Source organism: Lolium rigidum, chromosome 3 (assembly GCF_022539505.1).
Source record: "Lolium rigidum isolate FL_2022 chromosome 3, APGP_CSIRO_Lrig_0.1, whole genome shotgun sequence".
Lineage (NCBI taxonomy): Eukaryota > Viridiplantae > Streptophyta > Magnoliopsida > Poales > Poaceae > Lolium > Lolium rigidum.
In genome coordinates, this window is record NC_061510.1 from 210477571 (window position 1) to 210488913 (window position 11343).

Below are 11343 nucleotides of genomic sequence, written 5' to 3' on the forward strand. Positions count from 1 at the left end.
CGAGGTGGGTGCAAGGTAGAACCTATCTGAATGATTGACCATATAGACCTAGCAACCCGACAATTAAAGAAAAGATGTTTTATCGTCTCATCCTCGGACAGAACACACATTTCGTACAACCTTATCAGTTACATTTTACAAGGTTATCTTTAGTAAGAATCATCCCTCGACGAATATACCATGCAAAGATCTTTGTTTTCAGCGGTATCTTCATCTTCCAGATGTTTTTATTATTTATGACCGGTTGAGTTGGAACACATAATGCTCTGTACATGGAACTTACCGAGAATACACCATTCTTACTGAGACTAAAATGAAACACATCAGTCCCCTGAACCAACTGGATTGAATCCAACCACTGAAGCAATTCATTCCAAGCAACTAGTCGGGGACCAATAATATCTCATCTGAATGTCATAGAGGGAGGAGTGAGAAATCGTCTTTGAGCCTACATACTTTTTTTGCAGTAGTTGTTGTCAAACCCCATCCTCTGTTAATAACTTGGCCAACCATTTACCTAGCAAGACCCTGTTCTTAACTTCAAGATCGTGGGTACCAAGTCCACCTTGATCTTTTGGACGGCAGACAACACTCCATTTAGTCAATCGGTATTTTTTCTTCTCACTATCCCCTTGCCAAAAGAATCGGAAATAGTCCAATCTTTTCAAGACTCCTTTGGGTAATTGGAAGAAAGAAATCATATACAGTACCATATTCGTAACACTAGTAGAAAAAGGGCCTTTGGTCAGGCACCTTTGGTCCCGGCCGTGTCCTGGGCCGGGACCCAAGACCTGGCCACGTCGCCCTGTAAATGCTACAGCGTATGACACCCATAGGTTCCAACTCATAAAGACCCAAAGGTTCCGACTCGTCTCACAAACCTCGACTAAAGGGTTTTGCGCCACGCGGCGTCTGCGGCATCCCCTTTAATCCCGGTGCGTATTCCCAACCGGGAACTAAAGTCAAACGTTCAGTTTCCCGCGGAGTCCGATCGCGCGTCGCCATTACTGGCCGCATCGAAACCGAGCGTCGGCGTGGAATCCGAGCCACCGGTGCCGGTGCAGCCAGCCACTGTTCATCTTCCTCTTCCATTGCTTTATAAGCTCACCATTTTCTTCACATTGCCACACACACTCTCTCCATCCAGCCTCCTCTCCTCATCCACCATTTGCAACTTGCCACTATTCATCGTACCCTCTCTTCGTCGATGGAGCACCTCGTGCGCGACCCGGCTCGTCGTACACGGGTGTACTACCTCAAGCACGAAGGGATGCAGGCGGCGTTCAAGGTCACGGTCACGCTCCGCGCAAGAATGGTGGAGAAGTGGATCCGACACGTGAAGAGGGACTTTCTCGATGCCGCAACGACCAAGTGCATCGGGTTGGACTGCGAGTTTACCGACCCTCGCAAGAAGAAGGCCGGTGAGGAGCAGCGCGCCGCCGTCCTTCAACTCTCGGTGGCGTCCGAGACGTTGGTGTTCCAGATGATTCATGCCGATATAAAAGTGCCACAAGTGCTCAAGGATTTCTTGGAGGACGGGAACATCAGATTCTGCGGCGCCACTATTGGCAACGATGTGAAAAAGCTAAGACTCGAGGGCATTCACATCACTTCTGCGTACGACCTCCAGAAGTTAGTCCCGAACCCCACCACCAAGACCACTCCAAGTCTATATGATTTGGCAAACCATACCATTGATAAACCTTGAGCAGAAGAAGAAGTACAACCACAAGAAGAAGATGGACGTCTCCGCGCAAGAAAAAGAAGAGGAGCTCATTTTTGGATGGGCCAACTATCCATTAAGCTACAAGCAAGTGCACTATGTAGCACTAGACGCTCACCTGGGCTTCGAGATTGCGAGGAAGCATTGGATGCTAGTTGGCTACTAGCCATGTTGATCATCTCAATATTTAGAGATGATGAGTAGTGGTGGTCTTCTATATTAATTTGTATGAACTATGAATCGATCGTTTCAATATATATGAACTATGTGTCTTTCATATATATGAACTATATATGTGTCTTTCATATATATAAACTAGGGGTCTCTCAATATATATGAGCTATGTGTCTTTCATATATATGAACTATGTGTCTTTTCATATATATATGAACTATGTGTCTTTCAATATATATGAGCTATGTGTCTTTCATATATATGAACTATGTGTCTTGTGTCCGTACTTGCTTGCAGCACAGCGTGCCTACTTGCTTGCTGCTGAGCGCAGTCCTTTTACCATGTGAGAATTAGCCAAATGTATTCACTAAACCAAGTCCAATTTAGTCCAATTTAACCATCATGATAATTATGTGGTGAAGATGTAGATCTTTATCCAATTGTTTCCTTCAAAATGTAGTTGACCGCACTTGGATCGCTGACATAGTAGGGGCACCGAGCGCTTTGGCACTGCGCTACCTACTCATAGGCTGCTCGTTCTCCAGGATGGTTTGGTTTGAGGTCCTGTCGTGGATTCGATCCACTTCAGGCCCTCCCACGGTTGAAGGCGACTTCGCGAAGTGGTGGTTGCTGGTGGTGCAGACCGTCCCTCGCCAGTTGCGCAACGGCATGGTGGATATGGAAACACCGAAACACAGTGGTCTTTGACAACACACGGCCTTCGGTGATGTCCCTATTCAACGACATCGTGGCGGAGGCGCGGCAATGGGCGGACGCGGGAGCCCGGGGTGTGCTCCACCTACTCACATTTTTCTAATTCAGGTTTACAGATTATTTCATATTCAAATCACTCAAATTTTTCTAATAATAAATCATATATTATTTGTCCAATTCTAGTTTACAGATTTCAAGATATTAATTATTTGGCAATATTATATCAATAATGCATATATTATTTGATAATAATAATAAATTAATAAATACATAATTATATCATATTCAATTCAATCACATTTTTCTAATAATAAATCATATATTATTTGTCCAATTTCGGTTTACAGATTTCAAGATATTAATTGTTTGGCAATATTATATGAATAATGCATATATTATTTGATAATAATAATAAATTAATAGATGCATAATTATTTCATATTCAAATCAATCACATTTTTCTAATAATAAATTATATATTATTTGTCCAATTCTGGTTTACACATTTCAAGATATTAATTGTTTGGCAATATTATATGAATAATGCATATATTATTTGATAATAATAATAAATTAATAAATGCATAATTATTTCATATTCAAATCACTCACATTTTTCTAATAATGAATCATATATTATTTATCCAATTCTGATTTACAGATTTCAAGATATTAATTATTTGGCAATATTATATGAATAATGCATATATTATTTGATAATAATAATAATTAATAAATACATAATTATTTCATATTCAAATCACTCACATTTTTATAATAATAAATCATATATTATTTGTCTGAAATGTGACACAATGGTATAAGAGTTAATAGAATTGTGACACAATGGTATAAGATTTAATAGAATTGATATGGTAGTATTTACAACAAGGTATAATCATATTTGCGGGAGCGCAGCAGGAAAGAACCAAGAAGTTAAGCGTGTTGAGGGTGGAGCAGTGTGCGGATGAGTGACGGACCGAGAAGTGATGACCAAGTCTACAAGTGTAATTAGTATTAAAAATGGTCCAAGTGAGAGAGTAACAAGTCAAACAAAAAGAAAAGTGAAAAATGAAAAATGAAATAAAAAATAAACAACATAATTATTGAAAATAATATCTAGTCGCGGTTGGAGTTACGGGCCGGGACTGAAAGTTCTCCAGCCCAAACCCTGTGACGCAGCCACGTGGATGGCCATCAGTCCCGGCTGGTAACTGAGCCGCGACTAAAGGCCTCCCTTTTAGTCCCGCCTAATTAGTCACGGTTGACCAACCGGGACCAAAGGCCCTTACGGTGCGAGACTGAAGGCTCTGTCTTTACTAGTGTAAGTATTGAATTTATGAGGACTAACCTTCCCCCAAGGGATAGTAATTTTCTTTCCAACTGATAAGACGTTTCTGAAGTCTTTCTTCAATAATTTTTCATTCAGCCAACGTGAGTCTCCGATATAGACGTATCTAGAACTAATATAGACGTATCTAGAACTAATATAGACGCAACAATTTATATTACTTACCATTAATATAGATGTATCTAGAACTAAAATGTATCTAGATACATCCATACTAGAATCAACTAATATGGATAGGAGAGAGTAGTTCTTTTTCTTCTCGAATGGTACATTTTACTTTGCACTTCCAAAATTTGAACTATCTGTGTATAAAATATCACTGGAGAAATATTTACCGAAAGTAATAATCATTTACAGTGTTGAGAGATTTTAAGAGTTAATAATTTTTTTCTACTAATTGAACTCCCAACCTGAATTATATTTAGGAAACAGAGGGACTACCATTTCATGTTCAGAATAAAAACAACTCAAAAGACAACAATAATGTGTGAGTGCATTAATCGTCCTTGTCTGGTTATTTTACTAGTAAGATTTTTCTCAACCAGTAACAAGATGAGACAACCAAAACAAATGAGTGACTAGCTAAAACCACCACATTTGGTGCTAGATTAACGTGCTCAAAAGAAAACAATGATGCGCTAGTGCATTAAGCGTCGTCGTCTGCACCTTGGAATTTTTACTAATAAGAATTTTTTCTCAACTACATTTGGAGTAGTAACGAGATGAGACAACCAAAATAAAAACGTGACTAGTATAAAATCACCACATTTGGTGTTAGACTAACGTGGCTCGCGGAGACGGTGTTGTGTAACGACCCTTATTCACCTGGTCCCAATTGGAAAGAAACAGTCGTTCCACTCATTTGGTCTCCCTATCTCTCACTCATCTCCCTCACCGTGATGGTGGTGCCGTGGTGGCTAATCCCAGCGACTTCAACGGCGATGGCAGCATTGCAGACACCATGGGAAGTGGCAGAGAGAGACGTACAATGAGGTAGGCTACTTGTCTAGGAGCTTGAGCTTTGTCAAGGCATCACGGCAGTGGTTGCTAGAGCATGCTAATGGCAACAATGGCTAGGGCCGTGCTCGCCTCCACCATTGAAGAGCCATGGGTCGGCACCCCTTTCAGCACAGGTGGCGACGCGATGGGGTCAGCAGGGACGCCGCAGCGGATTCACCACGGCGAACGGCGCGGCCATGGAGATTGCGGTTGGAGAGGGCAAGCTGGCGAGGGGGCGAGGCAGCGCATATCAAAGAAATGCAAAGAAATTTAGCGGCAGCGAGGGGGAAAAGGAAACGGGGAAGGAGCCGATTTTGGCGGCCGCGAGCGGAGCTATGGAGATGTTTCTCGCGGCGGCAAGCAGGAGGAAGAGGGGAAAAGGGGGGACGCGCTCCAATACTTAGCGAAATTTTTTCAACTCTCCGCGTCCATATTTTGGACATTCACACTGTCAGGTGGGTCTAGAATCACTGCTGAAATAATAAGGCGCGGCATCTTGAGCATCAACCCACCTAGAAATGAAAATGGACGCTGTCTCCTCTCTTTTCTGTTCCACGTGGCCAAACTCTAGGGAAAGCTCAATTTTGTTTTTCTTTTGCCCTTAATTTGGTCTTTACCTAGAGCTTACTATTCATTTGTTTGTCTCCCACCAAAATGGAATTCAGCTCTAAGTAAAGGACGTGGCTGTAGGTAAAATTATAGATTTTTAGTAGTGTCTCTAACGTCGAATATATATGACTTCTGCCTCCACTTTTTACTTGGTGAACCCTGGTTCAAAAAGATCAACAACACGATTCTAAGAGTTAAATAGCATGTGTTGAGAACAATCAATACTCAAAAGACAATAATCATGCACCAGATGCATTAATCGTCCTCATATACACCATGGTTTTTAAATATGTGTGAGATCGGCAAAACCCCAAAAGTAGTATCTACAACCATTCGTCATCGTGATATCTCACCGATCACATGCACCCTAGCTCTCATCTGATGATCAGCGCCGGACTCTGTAGCTTTATTTGAGAGAGCGGTTAAAGATAAAATACATAGTGAGAGTAGTGGAAGAGTACAAACATGGTGGGCAAGATATAAATAATTGCAAGGCTACCAATTTGGCTTTAGTGGGTCTCCTTGGTGAGTTCGACGCGATTGACCAATTCCCCCTCAATGAACCCACAACAAACGTCATATAGTTTTCACCACACATTCATATATGCCATAGTTCATCTACCGTGATATTTACATATGTCATGCCACGAGTTGAGAAAACTAGATATGTTGGGATAAAAACTTTTCTCGGTGATTTAGGGTTGCGTCATTCTATCTAACTGCTCTCAAAGATATTTTGTAGTGTCCACGCTACCGTTGCACTATTGTCACCACCTTTGGGTGGTTTTTAAAAGACAATGAATTAGGGTTTTGATGAAGGGGGTCGCACAGCACACACGGCCGGCCTCTCCTTTCTTATATTTATAGACAACACAAAGAGTTACAGAGGTTTACAATACAAATACATCACGGTGTACAGAACGTATACTAACTGCAGGTATGCGCATTCTCCATATTGGTCAATCCACAATTCCTACACAATCTTCACCACTTCGACTTACCAATGTCCTTCATGTTCCCGATGTTACTCGTAATCTTCTTTCTGTTAAACGTCTTACTAGGGATAATGATGTCTTTGTTGAATTTCACCCTTATGATTTATTTGTTAAGGATCGAGCCACGAGGGAAATTCTTCTTAGAGGGCGTTGTCGAGGTGGACTCTACAAGTTTGATTCTCCGTTTATGCGCCAAGTGTTCAGCAGTGTCTTCAGTGGTGTTCGGGTGTCACGCGAAAAGTGGCACTGCCGCCTAGGTCATCCAGCGTCTCCAATAATCCAGCATGTTCTTAGTCGTCATCAACTTCCTTCGTTGTTAGATAAAGATACTTCAGTATGTGATGCATGTATGCAAGGCAAGAGTCATCAGCTCCCTTTTGCTCTTTCAGATCGTGTAATTTCATCTCCTTTAGAGTTAATTTGTTCGGATGTGTGGGGTCCGGCTCAAGTTTCGGTTAGTGGACATGAATACTATGTTAGCTTTGTCGATGTTTATTCTCGTTTTACCTGGGTTTATTTACTCAAGCGTAAATCTGATGTCTTTGAGGTCTTCCTCCAATTTCAAAAGCATGTTGAACGTCTTCTCAACAGAAAAATTATACATGTCCAAACTGATTGGGGCGGTGAGTATATCAAGCTTAATGCTTTCTTCACAAAAATTGGCATCACACATCGAGTCTCATGTCCTCATACACACCAACAAAATGGTACTGCTGAACGTAAACATAGACATCTTGTTGAGACTGGTCTTACTCTTCTTGCTCATGCATCTGTTCCTTTTCGCTATTGGAGTGATGCTTTCACCACGGCATGTTTTCTTATTAACAGATTGCCCACACGTGTGCTTGACATGAAAACCCCTCTTGAGTGTTTACTTGGCGAAGTCCCAGATTACACATTTCTCAAAGTTTTTGGGTGTGCCTGTTGGCCCCATCTTCGTCCTTATAACAAACACAAACTCGAGTTTCGCTCTAAGAAGTGTGTTTTTCTTGGCTATAGTTCTCTTCACAAGGGATATAAGTGTCTTCACGTTCCTACAAATCGTGTTTACATTTCTCGTGATGTCGTGTTCGATGAAAATGTGTTTCCCTTCTCGGCGTTGCCTGTCTCACAGTCCTCCTCACACGAGTCTTCCTCTCCCACTATTTCTGACCAATTTAGAGATGTTGCATATCCTGTGTCGTTGTTTCCTAATTATGGTGCAGGTACAGGCAGGGGTGCCCGGTTGGAAATTCTTACGGAGGAAGAGGAGACAGGGTCTCCGTTGATTTCTCATATCGATCGGGAAGAGCATATTGATCGCGCTCAGGGTCTGCATGACCATGCGGATCGTCCATCTCCCGAGTCGCCAGCTCGGACCAGCCCATCGACTTCGCCCACTTCTCCCATGGCCGCACCTACGGGCTCGGTTTCGCCTGTGGATTCGATAGTGGGTCGTGATGAGACACCGCAGTCTGCTCCCGTTCCGGCTGAGCCGTCGCAGTCTGCTCCACTTGGCCCCGTTACTCGCCTCAGGAATAACATTCGGAAGCCAAAGGAATGGACAGATGGTACTGTTACATGGCTCGCTGCTCATGCCTCCACGCTCTCGGCTGAAGCAGAACCAACCAATATGCAAAGTGCACTTGGCTCCGCTAATTGGAAACATGCTATGGACGTTGAGTTTGAAGCATTGTTACGTAATCATACATGGGACCTAGTGCTGCCACGTCCTGGTGTGAATGTTATTGATTCAAAATGGGTCTTCAAGGTTAAACGTCATGCCGATGGTTCTATTGAGAGGTACAAGGCTCGTCTTGTTGCTAAAGGATTCAAACAACGCTACGGTTTGGATTATGAGGAGACGTTCAGCCCAGTTGTCAAACCCACTACGATACGTTTGTTACTATCTCTTGCGGTCAATCGTGGTTGGCATCTTCGACAGCTGGACATCCAGAATGCATTTCTTAATGGTGTTTTGGAAGAGGAGGTGTATATGCGACAACCTCCCGGTTTTCAGGATCCTTCGCGGCCACATCATCTTTGTCGGCTTGTGAAGGCGATTTATGGTCTCAAGCAGGCTCCTCGTGCGTGGCATACTCGGCTCACTGGGGTTCTTGCTACGTTGGGTTTTGTTCCATCTTCAGCGGATACGTCACTGTTCATTCTTCAGCGCTCGTACGGTCTATCTCTTGGTTTATGTTGATGATATTATTGTTATCAGTTCTTCTGTGGCTGCGGCTGATTGGTTGGTGGCTGGTTTGGGTACCGATTTTTCAGTCAAGGATTTAGGTCCACTACACTATTTTTTGGGTTTGGAGGTTCGTCGGTCTTCTCGCTCGACGCTTACAGTTTCTCAGCCAAAGTATGCACTGGAGCTTCTTCGACGAGCCGGCATGCTTAAGTGCAACCCAGCCACTACTCCTATGACTCCTTATGATAAGCTTACATCCGATGGTGGTTCTTTATTATCTGCTGATGAAGCCACGCGCTATCGTAGTATTGTTGGTGGTCTACAGTATTTGGTTATTACTCGACCTGATCTTGCCTATGCAGTCAATCGTGTTTGTCAGTTTCTTCATGCTCCACGTGATACTCATTGGACTGTTGTCAAGCGTATTCTTCGTTTTGTTCGCTTGACTCTTTCTCATGGTTTGTCTATTCAGCGCTCTTCGACTGATCTACTGTCCGCGTTTTCCGATGCGGATTGGGCTGGTGATCCCGATGATAGGCGATCAACGGGGGGATATGCTATCTTTTATGGTCGTAATTTGATCGCCTGGAGTGCTCGTAAACAACCCACAGTTTCTCGTTCGAGTACAGAGTCAGAGTACAAGGCGCTGGCTAATGCTACTTCCGAGCTTATTTGGGTTCAGGCGTTGCTCAAGGAACTTGGAATCTCACAAGATCGTCCTCCAGTGTTATGGTGCGACAACATTGGAGCTACATATCTCTCGTCCAATCCAGTATTCCATGCACGTACGAAACATATTGAGGTTGATTTTCACTTTGTCCGTGAGCGTGTGGCTCAGAAGCTTCTTGCTATAAAGTTTATCTCCTCGAAGGATCAGCTCGCAGATATTTTCACAAAGGCACTTCCATTACCTTTGTTTCAAGCATGTCGTCGCAATCTCAACCTCGTAGATCACGTTGAGATTGAGGGAGGGTGATAGAATAGTTATACTGTGCGGTTAGTATACGTTCTGTACACCGTGATGTATTTGTATTGTAAACCTCTGTAACTCTTTGTGTTGTCTATAAATATAAGAAAGGAGAGGCCGGCCGTGTGTGCTGTGTGTATTTGGTCTTTGCCGGTGTAGTTCTCTCTCATATGCAGTTTGTCAAGTTCGCTGGTGAGATGATCTGTAGCACCCGAGTCAGCGTACCAGCTTGGATCAACAGGAAGTGAGGGGGAGTGTCCTTGCGTAGCAGCAGCAACTTGACGCTCCGTGAACCGCGAGTCGTGACCAACACCGCCATACTCACGCTTGTATCGTTGGAAACAGTTTGCAGCAACATGACCCGGTTTACCACATAACTGACACATCGGCCTAGGACGTCCACCTCCATCACGACCATAATTGTTGTTGTTGTAACCACGGTTGCCATTGCCAGGGTTTTGACCTCCATCACGACCATAATTATTGTATTGACCCCGGCCATAATTACCAGTAGACGGCGGAGTCGGAAGGATGGGCTGCTGCTGACGAGGAGAATTATTGTTGGTGAAGCCTCCATTGAATCCCCCTCCAGTCTTGTCACCACGCCCATCTGGACGAAAGTGTTGCTGCTGCTTGCCACGCCCAAACATGACAGCGTTAACAGAGTGCATGTCACTCTGAAGATCAGCCTTACGTTCCTCAGCTCGCTGCTCAGTACTAAGGACTTGAGCATACAAATCTTGCAGCGATATGGGAGGAAGGCCATGAAGAGAACGTGCACCAACGAGCTGAACTAGAGAATCATAGTCACTGTCCAAGCCATCAAGTATGTATCCAACTAGTTCTTCTTCCTCAAGTGGTTTGCCTATGGAGGCCAAAAGATCAGCAAGACCACGCATCTTGTTGAAGTAGGTAGCAGCTGAGAGATCAAGTTTCTTTGTCCTCTGAAGTTGACGCTTGATCTGCTGAAGGCGAGCAACGGACTGAGCGGAGAAAGAGTTGGACAGCATCGTCCACGCCTCACCAGCAGAGCTCGCACGATGGATCATGGAGTTGACAGACTCCGTTGAGGTAGCGAGAATTGCAGACAGTATTGCCTGGTCCTGTTGAATCCAGGTCACATACGCCTGATTGACGATGACAGGAGACGCGCCTGCATCACCGGCACGTGGATTGGCGACGGTCTTAGCAGGGCACGGGAAAGTCCCATCTATATAGCCGATGAGGAGGTTGCTTCGAAGCACCGAGACGACCTGAGCTCGCCAAAGGAGGTAGTTCTCCGGCGAGGCCTTGATGGTGATGAGATTGGAGAAGTTGAACGGGGATCCCTGGGTGTGTCCAGCCGGAACAGAGATGCCGGAGGAGAGAGCGAGGGCAAGCGCCTGATCAGTAGAGGATGAGGAAGAAGACGACATGGTTGGCGGCGCCGACGGCGGAAGCTAGACCAAACCGATCTGTGGCTCTGATACCATAAAAGACAATGAATTAGGGTTTTGATGAAGGGGGTCGCACAGCACACACGGCCGGCCTCTCCTTTCTTATATTTATAGACAACACAAAGAGTTACAGAGGTTTACAATACAAATACATCACGGTGTACAGAACGTATACTAACCGCACAGTATAACTATTCTATCA